This window comes from Hemitrygon akajei, chromosome 9 (genome assembly GCF_048418815.1).
Source record: "Hemitrygon akajei chromosome 9, sHemAka1.3, whole genome shotgun sequence".
NCBI classification, from domain to species: Eukaryota; Metazoa; Chordata; class Chondrichthyes; order Myliobatiformes; family Dasyatidae; genus Hemitrygon; species Hemitrygon akajei.
Window position 1 is genome coordinate 130,917,597 of NC_133132.1, and position 17,121 is coordinate 130,934,717.

Here is a 17,121-nt window from a genome sequence, read left to right on the forward strand (position 1 = left end):
GAGCAGGAGTAGGCCATCTAGCCTGTCGAGCCTGCTCCGCCATTCAATAAGATCATGGCTGATCTGGCCATGGACTCATCTCTACCTACCTGCCTTTTCCCTATAACCCTTAATTTCCCTACCATGCAAAAATCCACCCAACCTTGTCTTAAATATATTTATTGAGGTAGCCTTATTATTGAAGGAAGCTCACAGATGGTGGTGCTGTCATGCACTGGCTCTCATTGTCCTTCTAAAGTAGTGTCATGTGGTTAGGACCCTTAATGAGCTGATGCAGAGCATTTTCTAGATGATGCCTCAGAGGCATCAACATTTAGTGCAGTGTGTAGGGTGCTGATCAAGCAATCTAATTTGCCCTGCATAGTATTTAGCTTCCAAAGTGTTGGAGCTGTATCCATATATGGACCAGAAACCAGTGACTGAATCATGGCACCTGTGTGGTTACCAATTACTAATTTCCAGTCTAAGTCTGAATACTGTCTTTCTTGCTTCACACAGGCATAAGCTCCTTCAAAATCTGAACAGTTTCGAAGTTAAACTCAACAAATATTAGCTTTCTTGATCAGCATTACACTAAATGTTGATGCCTCTGAAGTATCATGTAGAAAATCCACAGACACCTTTGTGACACCAGGGACAGATAGCACAGACGACAAGGTATACAACCCATAACTGATTATGTCCACCCTACGTGTCAATGACAGTGAAGCCTCCTTTCCTCAGAGGCTGAATGCTTCCTATGCATGATTTGACCAATTGAAAGATGCGACAATGTGGAAAGCCCCCTCTGTTCATAAGCAACGGGTACCCTGTCAGGCCACAGCCAGGGTAAACTCATGCAAAGGTGCAGGGGTTGTCAATGTACCTCGTCAGCTGATGAGGAACTATGTGGTCCAGTTAACAGAGGTCTTAATGGACATCATTAATATCTCTCTAAAGCAGTCCACTCACCGTTCCTGCAGGCTTCAGGGCAGCCACCATCATTCTGTTGCCCAAGAGGCCAACAGTATCTGTCTAGCCTAAATGATTATCACCCGATGGCACTGAATTAAATAATCATAAAGTGCTTCAAGCAGCTAGTAATGGATCATATTAAAGTCTTACCTTCCAGCTACATTGGACCCTTTCCAGTTCCCATTCTGCTCAAACTGATCCACTAATGATTCCATAACCATGGCCCTCCACACTATCCTGTCCCAATGAGAAAACGATGCCTCGTACACCATGATGTTATCCATCAACTTCAGCTCAGTGTTTAACACAATCATTCCTCAGAGGGTGGTGTGTAAACTGTCCTTGTTGGATGAAAGAAGCTGCAGAAGGTTGTAAATCTAGTCGGCTCCATCTTGGGCACTAGCCTACAAAGTACCCAGGACATCTTTAAGAAGTAGTGCCTCAGAAAAGCAGGGTCCATTATTAACGACCTTCAGCACCCAGGGCATGCCCTTTTCTCACTGTTACCATCAGGTAGGAGATACAGAAGCCTGAAGGCACACACTCAGTGATTCAGGAACAGCTTCTTCCCCTCTGCCACCCGATTCCTAAATGGACATGGACACTACCACACTTTTTTAATATACAGTATTTCTGTTTTTGCATATTTTAATAATCTATTCAATATATGTAATTGATTTACTTGTTTATTTATTTTTATGTTTTATTTTATTCATTTTTTATTCTCTCTCTGCTAGATTATATATTGCATTGAACTGCTGCTGCTAAGTTAACAAATTTCACGTCACATGCCGGTGATAATAAATCTGATTCTGATTCAACACTTCTCTCTGTAACTGGATCTTGGATATCTTGATGGGAAAACCCAAGACAGTCCTAGTTGGTAACCGCATCTCATGCTCCATCACACTGAACACTTGTGCCCCCCAGGGTTGTGATCTCAGTCTTCTGCTGTTCATGCTGTTGACTTATGACTGCACTGGCAGATTCAGCTCAAGCCATATCACCGAGTTCGCTGATGATACTCCAGTGGGTGGCCTCATCAGCAAAATGTTGGGTCGGCATACAGAGAGGAGGTAGAGAGGTTTGTCAAAATGGTGTGAGAACAACAGACCAAATCTCAACGTGGATAAGATGAGTGAGATGATTGTGGACTTCAGGAAGGCACAGGTCAACCACTCTCCATTGCACATCAATGACTCTGCCGTGGAGAAAGTGAACAGCACAAAGTTCGTCGGTGTGCGCAGAATAGACGATCTAATCTGGACCTACAACAGCTCCTCACTAGTCAGGAATGCACAGTGGTGAGGAGATTGAGACGTACAAGACACCACCCCACCACCCCCAATTCTATTAACTTTCTACAGGAGCACCTCGAGAGCGCCTTGTCTGGCTGCATTGGTGTGTGGTATGGAAGCCGCAAAGCATCGTACGGCAAGACCCTGCAGAGGATGACAAAAACCTCTAAGAGGATCACTCGGGTCATCCTCCTCCCCTATTTGTTACATTTACTGGAATTATTGTACATGACGTGTCTGAAGCATTGTTGAAGATCCCTATCATCCTGCTGCTATCACTTTGGCCCAATACCATCATGAAGAAAGAACTAGGAACGCTAGACTGGGTAATACCTTATTCCGTCAGGCTGAGAGATTAATGAATATTCTGCCACCACCGAGGACTTAATCTCCTGGACAGCGAGCTGCTCCCTGTTCACTGTTTACTTGTGTTGCACACTACATGCACTTTGAATTATATTTTACTAACTTATCTGTGGTAATATTTTGTTTCATGAGCTGTGTGTGATAAATGCTGTGTGCGTGCAACCCGGCCTGGACATGTTTTCGTTTGGTTGTGTATGTCAGATGACAATAAACTTGAACTTGAATTTCAAATATCAGAATAAGAGTGCAACAGCTGCAAGCATCTGAACTTGTAATGGAGGCTAGGGCAGCTGTAATGAAGCAGCTAAATACACCAAGGTCTTTGATGCAGCCCTAAGGAACGTAATGCAACATCAAAATATGACCTATTCAGCAAGTCAGGTAGCATCTTTGGGAAGATGAGTTGGTGTTTCCTTTCAGTGATTTTCTACTGGAATTGGGAAAATTTAGAGATGAAAGAAAAGTTGTTGCTTGCAGGAAAAGGAGGAAAGAGAATAGAAGGACCTCAGCTGAGAATTTATCATTGTACTTGAGACTTTGCTAAACTTTGTGTGAAGAACTTATGGATGCATCCAATGTGGAATCAATGACTTTGCTCATCTTCAATGAAGATTTTGCAACTGCCAGGAAGTTAAGACTAAGTAAATTTTGTTTAAATTATGTGTGTTTGCAATAGTGGTTGTTATCATTTTAAATTTTACCTTATATATTTTTTGTTCCAGTACTAAAGGTTTTTAATGGTTTTGAAATATCAAGGATATTCAGAAACATTACAAAAACTCAACGGTTTGATAGATGACAAAGCTGGCGAGGGAGGAGGGGTGGTGGTTTTACCATCCAAGTGTTTCCTCATCAGTTGTGTGGGTATGGTTTGCTTGTGGTCTCCCTTTCCCTAAAGACCCTGCTACTACGCAGGACTTATTTCTGTATCGACATAAGGTGCAGAATTGACCCTTCCAGCTTTCAAGCCATGCCACCCAGTAACTCCTGATTTAATCCTAGCCTAATCACAGGACAATTTACAATGACCAATTAAACTACCAATTAGTACATCTTTGGACTGTGGGAGGAAACCGGAGCACCCAGAGGAAACCCACACAGTCAAGGGGAGAATGTACAAATTTTTTACAGGCATCTGCAGGAATCAAACCCAGATTGCTGGAACTGTAAAGTGTTGTGCTAACCACTACACTACCGTGCAGCCTGTTTGATTCCAGCCGTGTCAGTCAACAGATTCTGAGTTCTCGGTATGAAGCAGGCAAGTACTGGTCAATAGGAAATCCATGTGATGTGGTAAGTGATAAGTTCTACTCAGAAAAATGCAACTTTCAATCCTGTTTCCTTCTGCACTATTGGGTTTTGATAAAATCCAACATCTTGTGTTCATTTGCATGCAATTATTAATTCCAGATTTATAGAACTGAGCTGCCATTTCAGTTGGAACTGAAATTCATCTTCAGTTTATTAATTCAACCTGTTGTCACGAGACAATGGCTCTGGATCTGACATGACTTTTGATAATTTTCAGATATTTTAATGCTGGTTTCTGTTAGTTTAAACAATTTGAAACAGCAGTTGTTTTTGATGTTGCCATCTGCTTTAATTTCTTAATTTGCAATTAGAATTATCAACTGCAGAACATTGGAACTGATGAAGCCTTTTTCCTGAGGCATGTTTTGCAAAGTTTAATGTAGGGAATCGTTCATCAGTAATGGAGCATTTATTAGGGGTTGTCAAATGAGTCATGAATCAGAAGGTGCATTTGAATTTTTAAGTTCAAACTGAGAGACAAAATAGAAATGCATCAGCTACAGATGCAGTGAACTGTTCATGGTTGTCACTCTACCAATATTCAGGTTCCTTTTCCAACATTACTCCAAGCGGCATTATGGTGGTAAGAAGACACTAACATTATTCTCATTGATGTACAAATCCTTTAATCCATCAAATTGTTCTCCATTAGTTTAATGGAGGCAATCACCTGTTTAAAATGATTGCTTTAATAGCTCAGTTAGTGAAATAGGGCAAAGAAATAGATAAAAGCTGGCTAAGCAAAAGTGTAATAGCATTTGGACTGTTTCCAGATGGTTTACATTAAGAAGCAACTAGAAAAAATTCTTATTGGTGCCTTTAGATGTTCAAACACCACTCAGGGTTGAAGGGGCCTGAGCTAACAAATCAGTTCAACTCGTATTTAGTAGAAGATGCCAATTCTAGACAGGAATAAATGTTAGTACTGGGTTGAGGAACCCAGGTGATCATCAAGAAGCTAATAATTGTGCAGAACAACTGAAAAATTAATTTGCAGGTAGAGCTGATGGTGAGGAAGACAAATGCAATGTTAACATTCATTTCAAGAGGTCTAGAATACAAAAGCAGGGATGTGATGCTGAGGCTTTATAAGGTACTGGTGAGACCTCACCTTGAGTATTTTGAACAGTTTTGGGCTCCTCATTTAAGAAAAGATGTGCTGGCATTGGAGAGGATCCAGAGGAGGTTCACAAAGATGATTCTAGGAATGAAAGGGTTATCATACAAGGACTGTTTGATAGCTCTGGGTCTGTACTCACTACAATTTAGAAGGATGAGCGGGAAGAAAAAGAAATTCAGGATATATATTGTATACATTTCTTTGACATTAAATGTATCTTTGAATCTCATTGAATCCTTTCAAATGTTGAAAGTCCTAGACAGAGTAGATGTGAAAAGGATGTTTCTCATGGTAGCGGAGTCTAGGACATGAGGGCACAGACTCAGGCTAAAGGGCAATCCATTTAAAAAAAGAGATGCAGAGAAATCTCTTTAGCCAGAGGGTGAAGAACTTGTGGAATCTATTACCACAGGCCGCTGTGGGGGCCAAGTCACTGGGTGTATTTAAGGCTGAGCTTGATAGGTTCTTGATTGGACACAGTATCAAGGGTTACTGGAATAAGACTGGGGAGTGGGAGAAGAAGAAGGATCAGCCATGATTGAATGGCAGAATAGGTTTGACAGGCCAAATGGCCTAATTCTGCATGTATGCCTGGTCCTATGGTCTTTTAAATTGCTCTGCTGTGTTAATTAACGAGGCCAACTGGCATTTTGGTAGCTATCGTGTGCACTTGCACACTTCCCCAGCAGCAAACTGTGGACTGGGAGAAAACAATTTTACATTGTTGATTCTGAGTGCTACATAAAAATATACTACCCTCTGCTGGTCAGTTTTTGTTGGAGATTTGAATAGTAGTGGGAGAACTTTGAGACAGATGTTAAAGACGTCCAATATGTTCTGTCAACATTTTATGAAGATCACCTAAAAAAATAAGTAAATCTCTACCTTCTCAGTGTTTCTTTGCGTCACTAGGAGAATAGCTGCATGATGGTGGAGATTCTGTAAGGAAATTCTCCCATTTCACCCCTTCTTCCCATCACCCCTCTGCTATGCTCTTTCATATCCAGTATTCACTTCCACCTCTGCCATTCCCTACTGTTTTCCCCACCCACTTCCCATGCTACACTGATAACTTGCTGTCAATGCAGCAGTAACAATTCTTTTAACCATTAATAGAAAGCAGAAGTGTCCACTTCTCTTAGTGAAGATATAATTAAACTATTTAAAAAAAAAAGTTCATTCCTAGTTATCTGTAGCTGAATCTGAGACGGTAATCCAATTGATTATGTCAAAAAGTGTAGTGTTAAATCCTGAACCATTGGCCTTTCTGCTACTTGTAATTGGTAAGTTCATTTGGTATATAGTTATAAGGTCTAAATACAACACAAGAGTTGTAATTCATAGTTGAACAGGACAAATAAATTCCTGGTTGAGGTGCTGGGGAAGTGTAAAATTGAACAAGTCATTAGATTGACCATCACTCCAAGGATTGCTCAGTAAGAACAACAAGGATTATCAAAGAACAACAGATCAATTAAATACTTATGCTTCTTAACACTGCCTGCCTTTATCAGAGCTGCCGGTATTGCTCTTCCCCTACTTGAAACAAAGAAAAATCATTCAATCTGACAGTCAAATTGCTTTTTCAAAATGGTGTGCAAATCTTAATTATCTAAGTGACTGCTTCATTGGATGGTGGGAGGGAGGGTGCAGGGAGGAAGGGTGGGAGAATGGTAGAGGGTAGGCTTGAGAGTGGGGTTGTAGCTGGGAGGGAGGATGTGCCCTAATTCCGTAAGGTTACCATCCCATTACTTTCAAAGCATGGTGGTTTTTTTATACCCTTCTAAGCACAACAAAAGTTAAGATCAGCAGAAGCATTTTTTATTTGCATCAGACTTCCCTAGGGTGATAAAGTTGCATTTAAGAATAAATTGTTCAGATCCTCAAGCATGTTTCCCATTGCATTGGATTATTGTTGATCTGTATCTTAACTCTTTATTTACCCTGATTCCAAAAAGAAAAAAACAAAACAATCAAATTCTATTTTGAAATGCTTTGATATGTGGAATTGCAGTTGGTTTTTGAGTAGCAATGTTTTGAACTTCCCGTTGCTTTAAAAGACTTATTTTTGACCTTACCTCTGAATGTTTTATCTCAAAAGTTATCGCCTCCTTTGATCATAGAAAACAGAAATGGGGTCTTCAGTCTACTGAGTCCATGTCAACCATCATCCACCCATTTACAATAATCATGCATTAATCCCACTTTCTATTCACCCCACGTTCTCATCAGCTCTTCCCACCCACCTATATATCAGGGGCAATTTACAGTGTCTGTTTAACTGGCTGACCCACATATCTTTGGGATATGGAAGGAAATTGGAACATCCAGAGGAAACTTACACAGTCACAGGGAGAATATGCAAACTCTATGCAGAGGGTACCAGAGATCAGTGTTGAATCCAGGTCTCTAGCACCATGAGGCAGGAGCTCAATTGGTTGCACCACTATGGTCTCACTGGGGGAATGGTATCTTCTGTCCATCCTATCAAATCTTAGATCCTAGAATATACTGGATAATATCTTGGCTCCATGGTATTGAGTTGTTCCCCACTTGTGAAATACTGTATATGATCAAAGATGATAGATCAAGGGGCAGAGAGAAGGCTGCAGTTAGCTAAATGTCTGAAGCTTGATATTGTCTTCTCTTAAGTGCCTAATGTATATTCCAATGCATTTGTCATACTTCATTGATTCTTGAAATCATCAGAGAGCCTGGACGCTGCAGACTACAGATGCTGGAATCTGGAACAACAAATGATTTGCCAGAGGGAAATCATTTGTTGCTCGAACATGTTTTTCCTTTTAAGGGTGCTTCCTGTCATTACACAGCAGTGGATTCTTGTTGTTTCTCATCCTTGAGGCCATTCATATCCAATCTTTCAGTAAGATCTTTCTTAGTCACACTGTTCTTGGCTTCATGATGCCAAAGCTATCATTTGCAGATCAATTGATGCTTCTGTGACAAGGGAATATGAGAAAGTGATAATGTGGAGTATGGGGCACTTTACAGCAATCACAGATTGAGGTTCAACTCCTACCAGCGTCTGTAAGGACTTTATATGCTCTCCCCATAACTGTGTAGATTTCCTCCAAGTGCTCCAGTTTCCTCCCACATTTCAAAGGCTTTCAGTTAGTGTTAGTAGTTGTGGACACGCTATGTTGCCACCAGAAGTATGGTGACACTTGCAGGCTGCCCAGCACAATCCTCACTGATTTAATTTGATGCATTTCATTGTATACTTCAATGTTTTGATGTATGGTGCAAGTGAGAATGAAAGCTAATCTTTAAATCTTTATAAAAACGGTTTGAGTCAAGAGGTTTATGGAGGCCTTTCCTCCGCCTACCTTTCCTGGTTCTGCTCCTTGCCCTGCGTCCCTATTGATACCTGTTCCACTGAGAGGAATTTCAGCATATACAGAACACTCAGTGGCCACTTCGTTATGTACCCCCTGTTTCTAATAAAGTGGCCACTGTATTTTTGTATGTATATGGTCTTCAGCAGCTGTAGCCCATCCACTTTAAGGTTTGACTTGTTGTGCATACAGAGAAGCTTTCCTGCACACCTCCGTTATAACACACAGTTACTTAAGGTACTGTTGCTGCCTTGTCAGCTTGAGTATTCTGCTCATTCTCCACTGAGCTTTCTCATTAACAATGCATTTTTGACCACATAACAGCTACTCATTGGGTGTCTTTTGTTTAGCTCACAATTCTCTGTAACCTCTAAAGACTTTTATGCATGAAAATCCCTGGAGATCAGCAGTTTTTGAGATATTCATAACACCCCATTTACAGTCAGCAATCAATCATTCACAATCTTCTTTATTCTAATATCTGATCTGAACAATAAATTAATCTCTTGTCCATGTCTGCATGATTTTATAAATTACGTTGCTGCTATGAGATTGGCTGATTAGATATTTGTATTAATGAGCAGGTGTGCAGGTGTACCTAATAATGTGGCCACCAAGTGTATATTCAGAATCAGGTTTATTATCACCGGCATGTGACGTGAAATTTATTACCTTAGCAGCAGCAGCAGTTCAATGCAATACATAATCTAGAAGAGAAAAAAAATAGTAATAAATAAGTAAATCAATTACAGTGTATGTATATTGAATACATTTTAAAATATGCTAAATAAACAGAAATACTGTATATTAGAAAAAGTGAGGTAGTGTCCAAGGGTTCAATGTCCATTTAGGAATCGGATGGCAGAGCAGAAGAAGCTGTTCCTGAATCACTGAGTGTGTGCCTTCAGGCCTCTGTACCTCCTACCTGATGGTAACAGTGAGAAAAGTGTATGCCCTGGGTGCTGGAGGTCCTTAATAATGGACACTGCCTTTCTGAGACACTGCTTCCCAAAGACGTCCCAGGCACCCTCTAGGACAATACCCAAGGTGGAGCAATTCAATAATGAATGATCTCTCTTGCTCTTTTGTGTGCTTTCACATGCTTTATTCCTATCCCACTTTCACATACCATTTCACTGCAAAGTTATAAAATAAGGATATTTTCAAAGAAAAGTATAGTTTCAAAGATTTTAGCAAATAATCAGTAGGAGGAATTAATAAAATGAATTGAATCCTCCATCAATCTCTAAATAAAACAAGGAGGATGTAATAATAATAACTTAGTTTGGGGGCATAATTGTGTTTGGCATAACTGAAGCACATCTTTACAATGAAGAGAACTTGTGTTATATATTGTTGGATGTAACTGAAGTTAATAGAGAGGAAAGTGAAAGAAAAGCTAGTTGGAGTTGAGGATTTAAAGAGTAGCATCTATTGATCAGCAGCTACTTGTAACATAGGAAACCAGAAGCAAAGCCAACATTAAACACTCATAGAATTGAGACAAGAGATATGCAAAGATTTAGCTTATCAGCAAAGATATCCCACTCACATTGAAAGAAGCAAATAAGTAAATTTATAAAGCATGTAAAGGAAAAACATTCAATGGTAATCAAAGGAGATTTCAAATTTATCCCAAAATAAAGCAGGGACAAGAAAAGGGAAACAAGAAAATTGAATGGAGATTTTATGGTATACCATAATTCTTTTCTTACTCGGCACATAAACCACTACTGAATTCAGTAAGTGCAATGGAGCAGATAAGAATCGCCAGTATGTGTAAATATCAACCAATTGGTCCCATAACAAAACAGTTGAAAGTAAGAATATAAACAGACACGAAACAAAGAGCAAAGTGTTAGGTTAGAAACTAATATTGAAAGGATGAGAATGAAATCATTGAAAGAACAAACAAAAAAAGAGCACAATAAGAAATTATATTGGAAGAGTAAACATAAATGGCAATTAAAATAACCCAATTATTTTAAAAAAACATTTTAGCCAGTAATGAAACATTGCTGTTGAATAAAGAGAAAAAAAAACAATCTTTAAATTGATATTAACTACTGTACTCAAAAATAAAACAAATGTGAAGTACATAAGCAGAGGACAAGGACAGCTGGTTTATGGGAACACTAGCACCTCTATGTTCCCCTGCAACTTTCATACCATTCTGAATTGGAACTATGTCACCAGTTCTTCAATGCAGTTGGGTCTAAATCTAAATCACCTGGAGTGTTGTGTGCAGTTTTGGTCCCCTAATCTGAGGAAAGACATTCTTGCCATAGAGGGAGTACAAAGAAGTTTCACCAGATTGATTCCTGGGATGGCAGGACTTTCATATGAAGAAAGACTGGATCAACTAGGCTTATCCTCACTGGAATTTAGAAGATTGAGGGGAGATCTTATTGAAACGTATAAAATTCTAAAGGGATTGGACAGGCTAGATGCAGGAAGATTGTTTCCGATGTTGGGGAAGTCCAGAACGAGGGCTCACAGTTTAAGGATAAAGGGGAAGCCTTTTAGGACCGAGATGAGGAAAAACTTCTTCACACAGAGAGTGGTGAATCTGTGGAATTCTCTGCCACAGGAAACAGTTGAAGCCAGTTCATTGGCTATATTTAGGAGGGAGTTAGATATGGGCCTTGTGGCTAAAGGGATCAGGGGGTATGGAGAGAAGGCAGGTACAGGGTTCTGAGTTGGATGATCAGCCATGATCATACTGAATGGCGGTGCAGGCTTGAAGGGCTGAATGGCCTACTCCTGCACCTATTTTCTATGTTTCTATGTTTAAATTCTGAAGCTCTCTGTCCAATAGTACTATGGTAAAATCCTCACCTGAATGACATCTGAAACGACCTCTGTCTATTCACCATCAGTTTCATTGGATTAACTAACAAAGAAGATTAAATCCTGACCTTGTTTGTAATATTCAGATTCTGAATAAAACTGGATAACAATAGTTGTATGGTATTAACAGTATTGGGTCTGTGCATCACACACTGAGTGAGTTTTGCTTCCCAAATATGATGGTAAAGATTATCTCAAAGTGAACATGTATTATGCTGATAACTGGAGTTGTAAGGAGTTCTGGTATTAATTAAATCTTTAAAGCTTTTGATCCCTGAACTTTGGATATCCTTTACTCTGGTGTTGCCTGTGTTATTATGCATGTACATAATAAAGAACTTCAATTCCCAATATACAACGTGGTGGTTGACCCGGAACTGCAAATGACATCGGTGAACAAGTCAGACGCTCTTGGCAGGTTAAAGTGTGAAGCTAGAAGCCATGACTATCTCATTTTAATAAATGCATTATTGTTTGAAAATCCACACAAGTTTGTCTTTGTAAAAGAACAATCGTAACATGGTGTCAGAGTAGGATACGAACCTAAACCTCTAGTTGGAGATCATGGTGAAGAAGCCTCCAGTCTTGCTTCCACATCATGCATCTGTGGTTCAAAATCTGTCTCTCATCCACTTCCAGTTAAAGATTGGAAATCAAAAATATCTCCACGATCGGAGAGCATGCATTCCCCAAGGTCAGAGCAACAGCACCACTTCAACATAAGCTAACAGGAGGAATTGCTATCTGCGACACACAGCCAACTGAAGGATCTCTGTCAATCGAGACAGATTCAGTTGGAAGTCATGCAATGACTCACTGATCGCATGAATGTAGTTCGGGGCTCCACTATAAGGCATGGGAAGTGGATTATGGTCACACAGCAAGAACAAGAACAGAGACAAACAGATAGGATCTTGTCAGAAGGATGTGAAAGAAAGGAACATGTTGATCAGAGACTGGACACAGCAAGTGAAAGCAGTACACCCATGGAGATGGATGGCAGACCAAGGAGGATCATCAAACCACCTCAGAGACTGAGAGAGGCTGAGTGAATAAGGGACAGCATTTGCTCATTACAATTGAAGTTAATGTAAATATTTTTGTTGGAAAGCATTATTGGGTCATGTAGGTTTATGAGGAAGACTATTGTGTTTGTTTTCTTCAGAGGGAGACAATGTGTACACAATAAAGAACTTCAGTTCCCAGTGTGCAATGCAGGCAGTTCACCCAGAACTGGAAGTGAAGTTGGTGAACGGGTTAGGTACATGCACACTATTGGCGGCTTAAAGCGCGGAGCTAGAAGCCATGTTAATATATATGTTAGTGTTTGAAAACCCACGCAAGTTTGAATCATTAAAGAGCAAACATAACATTGCCATGATTAAGTAAGTCCTGTGCATCTCTCGTGACAGTTCAACATGGCTTCACCTTCTGTTAATGATCACTATGACTAAGTATAATTGGCAATCATAGACCAATACAACATGGATACAAGCCCTTCAGCTCAACATGTCTATGCTGCCAACTGTGTCCACATAGCTAGTTCCACTTTCCTGTATTCAGCCCATATTCCCCTAAGCTGCACCCTCCACTTATGTATCAAAGTGCTTCTTAAATAACACTACTGTACCTGCCTCAACCACTTCTTCTGGCAGTTTATTCCATAAACCTACCACACTCTACATAAGAAAATCTTGACCTCAGTTCCCTTTTAAACTTTCCCCTGCCTCCTTAAATTTCCTGTTGTTCGTCCATCTATCTGAAGCTGCACCTTAAGTATGACGATCTCAGTAAAATTCACCTCAATGATTCCCTCAGCATCCCAGATGATCTTGAGTACATCTTGACCTAGTCTGAAAGGGGCTGCAGCTTGGTCCATTTCCCACAGATGTAGTCATCAGGGAGACCATGAGGCTCTCTAATTTCCCACACCTTGCAGGAGAATTACACTGCCCTAACTGCCATCCTACCTACACTGACTCGAGCTATGGATGAACAAGAAAACAAAAACTTTCTTTACATACTCCTCACCTGGGCCTCCTCACTGAAGCCTCTTGATCTAAGGCATCAACTCTGTTCCCTTACATCACCATTCATAGTTAGGACACCATGGGCTATTCCTGTTTTATAAAGCAATAATACTGGGAACTTATATTCAATTTTTTTCATGACTGATTTGATTACACTTCATTTTATCCTTCATTTCTTTTGCTATCAGTTTTCATGAATTAAGACAAACTATAGCATAATAATTCTTCTGGTAAGACCGCCTTAAATCAATGATTGAATTTTAATGTTCAAAGTTCAGAATAAATTTATTATCAAAGTACAACCCTGGCATTCTGTTTGTTGTGGGCTATTACAGTAAATACAAGAACCAATGAAAGACCCAACAGGATGGACAACAACCTATTTGCCAAAGAAAACAAGCTATGCAAGTACAAAAAGAAAGAGAAAAGGAGAAATAACAACAATAATAATAATACATAAGCAATAACTATTGAAAGGATGAGATGTAGAGTCCTTGAAAGTGAGTCCAGCTGAGTGGGAATAGTTCAGTGATGAGGTAAGTGAAGCTGAATGAAGTTATCACCTCTAGTTCAGGAGCCTGATGATTGAGGGGGAAAACTGTTCTTGAACCTAGTGGTGTGGGCCCTGAGGCTCTTGATGGCAGCAGCGAGAAGGGAGCCTGCTCTGGATAGATAGATAGATAGATACTTTATTCATCCCCATGGGGAAATTCAACTTTTTTTCCAATGTCCCATACACTTGTTGTAGCAAAACTAATAACATACAATACTTAACTCAGTAAAAAATATGATATGCATCTAAATCACTATCTCAAAAAGCATTAATAATAGCTTTTAAAAAGTTCTTAAGTCCTGGCGGTTGAATTGTAAAGCCTAATGGCATTGGGGAGTATTGACCTCTTCATCCTGTCTGAGGAGCATTGCATCGATAGTAACCTGTCGCTGAAACTGCTTCTCTGTCTCTGGATGGTGCTATGTAGAGGATGTTCAGAGTTTTCCATAATTGACCGTAGCCTACTCAGCGCCCTTCGCTCAGCTACCGATGTTAAACTCTCCAGTACTTTGCCCACGACAGAGCCCGCCTTCCTTACCAGCTTATTAAGACGTGAGGCGTCCCTCTTCTTAACGCTTCCTCCCCAACACGCCACCACAAAGAAGAGGGCGCTCTCTACAACTGACCTATAGAATATCTTCAGCATCTCACTACAGACATTGAATGACGCCAACCTTCTAAGGAAGTACAGTCGACTCTGTGCCTTCCTGCACAAGGCATCTGTGTTGGCAGTCCAGTCTAGCTTCTCGTCTAACTGTACTCACAGATACTTGTAGGTCTTAGCCTGCTCCACACATTCTCCATTAATGATCACTGGCTCCATATGAGGCCTAGATCTCCTAGTCCACCACCATCTCCTTGGTCTTGGTGATATTGAGACGCAGGTAGTTTGAGTTGCACCATATCACAAAGTCCTGTATCAGTTTCCTATACTCCTCCTCCTGTCCATTCCTGACACACCCCACTATGGCCGTGTCATCAGCGAACTTCTGCACATGGCAGGACTCCGAGTTATATTGGAAGTCTGATGTGGTGGAGTCCTTGAGGATAGATGCTGCTTTCCTGTGAGAACACTCCATGTAGATGTGCTCAATGGTGGGGAGGACTTTACCCGCGATGGACTGGGCCATAGCCATCAATATTTGTAGGCTTTTCCATAAAAGGGCATTGGTGTTTCCATACCAGGTCATGATGCTGCCAGTCAATATACTCTCCACCACATGTCTCTAGAAATTTGTGAAAATTTTAGATGTCATACGGAATCTATGCAAACTTCTAAGAGGCGCTGCCGTGCTTTCTTTGTAATGGCACTTAAGTGCTGGGCCCAGAACAGATCTCTGAAATGATAACACAAAGGAATTTAAAGTTGCTGATCCTCTCCATCTCTGATCCCCCCAATCAGGGCTGGCTCATGGACTTCTGGTTTCCTCCACCTTGAAAAATCACCTCCCTGGTCTTGCTGACATTGAGTGAGAGGTTGTTGTACCTTGGCAATACCGTTTCTTTAACTCATCATGATGAGTTTCTTAGTAAAATTTTTACTGTCTTAAAAGTCACTTCTTCATGAAGTTAGTGAAAGCTATTTTCATTTGTCTTATTAATCGAGGTCATGGATCATATTCCCTGCCTTTCCAGCACATTCTTAAAATCAATATTGTTTCATTACATCGCACGCATGGCCTGGCAACAACCAGTTACATACTACTCTGTGAATTTACTTCCAATCATTTACTTCATGCACTCATGAGTTGACAAATAAAGATGATGATGAGTTCTCCATGTGACTTCTTTAGACACAATGATCGAGTGCAAATGCACGTCTGATGGTAACAATCAAAGAATAATATGCTATGTGCTCAAAATAAGTGTACTGATCAATCTGTTTCATTTCAGTTAATACGCTGGAAAAATTCAACCTCTTTTTATCTTGGTTTGACTGCTGTGCTCATGATAGAACTGCTAAGAATTTTGTCACATAGAGGTGTCAGATAAATAATAGAGTTTACAATGTGAGAGTTTCGACACTGGCGTCTTTAGATACAGCAGTCAATCAATGGCAAAACAATAACGCATGCGGTATTTAAGACATTAGAACATCCTAAGGAATTTCATACAGGTATTTTCAAATGTTATTTTACAACAAAGCTTATGAAATGACCTTGGTGCATTTGATCAAAAGCTTTAACAATGAAATACCTTTTTTTAAAAAAAAAGCATGTTTTAAAAGTAGAAGAAATATAGACAATAGGTGCAGGAATAGTCCTTTTGACCTTCGAAACAGCACCGCCATTCACTGTGATCATGGCTGATCATCCACAATCAGTACCCCGTTCCTGCATTCTCCCCACATCCCTTGACTCTGCTATCTTTAAGAGCTCTATCTAGCTCTTTCTTGAAATCATACAGAGAATTGGCCTCCACTGCCTTCTGAGGCAGAGCATTCCACAAATCCACAACTCTCTGGGTGAAAATGTTTTTCCGCATCTCTGTTCTAAATGGCCTACCCCTTATTCTTAAACTGTGGCCTCTGGTTCTGGACTCCCCCAACATCAGGAACATTTTTCCTGCCTCTAGCGTATCAAATTCCTTAATGACCTTATACGTTTCAATCAGTTACCCTCTTATCCTTCTAAATTCCAGTGTATACAAGCCCAGTTGCTCCAATCTTTCAACATATGACAGTCCCGCCATTCCGGGAATTAACCTCATGAACCTACACTGCACTCCCTCAATAATAAGAATGTCCTTCCTCAAATTTGGAGACCAAAACTGCACACAATACTCCAGGTGTACACTACATCCACTGGCTCTCCCTTGTCCATTTTCATAGTTACATCTTCAAAAAATTCCAGAAGATTTGTCAAGCATGAGTTCCCCGTCATAAATCCATGCTGACTTGGACCAATCCTGTAACTGCTATTCAAATGTGCTGCTATTTCATCTTTTATAATTGACTCCAGCATCTTCCCCACCACTGATGTCAGGCTAACTGGTCTATAATTCCCTATTTTCTCTCTCCCTTCTTTCTTAAAAAGTAGGATAACATTAGCTACCCTCCAATCCTCAAAAACTGATCCTGATTCTATAGAGCATTGGAAAATGATTACCAATGCGTCCACAATTTCTAGAGCCACCTCCTTAAGTACCCTGGGATGCAGAACATCAGGCCCTGGGGATTTATCAGCCTTCAGTCCCATCAGTCTACCCAACACCATTTTCTACCTAATGTGTATTTCCTTCAGTTCCTCCGTTACTCTAGGTCCTCTGGCCACTATTGCATCTG